The 2,500-nt window shown below is 38.9% G+C and overlaps 4 non-coding genes across 4 annotated transcripts; 2 read left to right on the top strand and 2 right to left on the bottom strand.

Moving 5' to 3' along the window:
• Positions 1–88: 88 nt before the first annotated feature.
• Positions 89–162, bottom strand: Trnan-guu (transfer RNA asparagine (anticodon GUU)). The gene has a single exon. It is a non-coding gene; the product is annotated as a tRNA-Asn (tRNA).
• Positions 163–293: 131 nt separating this feature from the next.
• Positions 294–366, top strand: Trnak-cuu (transfer RNA lysine (anticodon CUU)). The gene has a single exon. It is a non-coding gene; the product is annotated as a tRNA-Lys (tRNA).
• A 966-nt stretch (positions 367–1,332) lies between these two features.
• Positions 1,333–1,406, bottom strand: Trnan-guu (transfer RNA asparagine (anticodon GUU)). The gene has a single exon. It is a non-coding gene; the product is annotated as a tRNA-Asn (tRNA).
• Positions 1,407–1,537: 131 nt separating this feature from the next.
• On the top strand, positions 1,538–1,610 carry Trnak-cuu (transfer RNA lysine (anticodon CUU)). The gene has a single exon. It is a non-coding gene; the product is annotated as a tRNA-Lys (tRNA).
• The last annotated feature ends 890 nt before the right edge of the window (positions 1,611–2,500 follow it).

The following is a 2,500-nucleotide window of genomic DNA, read 5'->3' on the forward strand; positions in this document are numbered from 1 at the left end:
AATAACGAAAACAAAATTGAAGAGCTAAAACAATGTTCCATTATAACAAAACAGTTAACATTGCATGGGACATTTCAGCAAAACAGAACGTCCCTGGGTGGGCTCGAACCACCAACCTTTCGGTTAACAGCCGAACGCGCTAACCAATTGCGCCACAGAGACAGTTTGTATGCACACCATTATGTGTATCGTTTTACTTTTGGTGTAGGCAAAGGTTCAAACAGGTTGGATTCGCATTGAGTTCAACGCGTCGTTCTGCACACCTTTAGTGTGGCATAATATGGCATAATATAGCCCGGCTAGCTCAGTCGGTAGAGCACGAGACTCTTAATCTCGGGGTCGTGGGTTCGAGCCCCACGTTGGGCGGTATACTTTTAATTGTTACGTAAATTATCAATCAACAGCGTTGCACAGACACATATAGATACATAGTTGAGATATAAAGGTTACTGCTTCGAACAATGACGTATTTTTGATACTGTTGAAAGTTCATCTGGTGACATACACAGCTGCGGAACAAAAAACTTGAATAGGTTTTGTTTCATGCATGCATTTGGAAAATATGATCGTGAACCACTTTAATGAGCAGGAATCCATATTTTTGATTACACTTTATTCACTAACGTTTGCTACGTATTTCATATGAAACCTAATCATGTTCCAGTTCATTATGTAGGGAATTCTAGAAATTCACGTACGCGAAATCCACATAAACTTTAAAAGTTCAATATTTTCCTTCACTTTAAGCGAACAGAAAGGTATCTCGTGTTTCCTACAAGCTTCAACGTGTGATATGAATGTCTGAACCAAGACGTTTTGACTAGATGCCTGGAATCACATGTCAAATTCAGCGCAACCCGGCAAAATCTCTTCACACACATATCATACTATTTAACGACAAAATACACCGCGCACTTTTAGCTTGCCGAAAATATATCAATTTAACGCACATCAATACTAAGAAGAACAAACAATGTCGAGAGTATATCTGGACCGCAGCACACGGGAACTTACAAGTATGAAGAAAACTTAAAATAAAACTATCACTGTAACTAGAATTACATAACTACGCTCATTCCACGAAGAAAATCCTTTTCGGCTATGACCGCCATTTGACCGCAGACGCAGAAAATGTTAAACCCTGCGGTATTTACAACATGCATGTTCATTGCGTTTCACATGGAGAAAAGCCTCAATCGAAATGAAACAGCTCGGGAAATACATTTTAATATTTTACATTCAATATGTGATCTTGCACTAACGAAAACAAAATTGAAGAGCTAAAAAAATGTTCCATTATAACAAAACAGTTAACATTGCAGCAAAACGCAACGTCCCTGGGTGGGCTCGAACCACCAACCTTTCGGTTAACAGCCGAACGCGCTAACCAATTGCGCCACAGAGACAGTTTGTATGCGCACCATTATGTGTATCGTATTACTTTTGGTGTAGGCAAATGTTCAAACAGGTTGGATTCGCATTGAGTTCAACGCGTCGCTCTGCACACCTTTAGTGTGTCATAATATGGCATAATATAGCCCGGCTAGCTCAGTCGGTAGAGCACGAGGCTCTTAATCTCGGGGTCGTTGGTTCGAGCCCCACGTTGGGCGTTATACTTTTAATTGTTACGTTAATTATCAATCAACAGCGTTGCACAGACACATATAGATACATAGTTGAGATATAAAGGTTACTGCTTCGAACAATGACGTATTTTTGATACTGTTGAAAGTTCATCTGGTGACATACACAGCTGCGGAACAAAAATCTTGAATAGTTTTTGTTTCATACATGCATTTGGAAAATATGACCGCGAACCATTTTAATGAGCAGGAATCCATATTTTTGATAACACTTTATTAACTAACGTTTGCTACGTATTTCATATGAAACCTGATCATGTTCAAGTTCATTATGTAGGGAATTCTAGAAATGCACGTACGCAAAATCCACATAAACTTTGAAAGTTCAATATTTTCCTTCACGTTAAGCGAACAGAAAGGTATCTCGTGTTTCCTGTAAGCTTCAACGTGTGATATGAATGTCTGAACCAAGACGTTTTGACTAGATGCCTGGAATCACATGTCCAAATTCAGCGCAACCCGGTAAAATCTCTTCACACAAAAGTCATACTTTTTAACGACAAAATACACCGCGCACTTTTAGCTTGCCGAAAATATGTCAATTAAACGCACATCAATACTAAGAAGAACAAACAATGTCGAGAGTATATCCTGGACCGCAGCACACGGGAACTTACAAGTATGAAGAAAACTTAAAATAAAACTATCACTGTAACTAGAATTACATAACTACGCTCATTCCACGAAGAAAATCCTTTTCGGCTATGACCGCCATTTGACCGCAGACGCAGAAAATGTTAAACCCTGCGGTATTTACAACATGCATGTTCATTGCGTTTCACATGGAGAAAAGCCTCAATCGAAATGAAACAGCTCGGGAAATACATTTTAATATTTTACATTCAATATGTGATCTT

The sequence above is a fragment of the Mya arenaria genome, chromosome 2 (genome assembly GCF_026914265.1).
Source record: "Mya arenaria isolate MELC-2E11 chromosome 2, ASM2691426v1".
Taxonomy (NCBI): Eukaryota; Metazoa; Mollusca; class Bivalvia; order Myida; family Myidae; genus Mya; species Mya arenaria.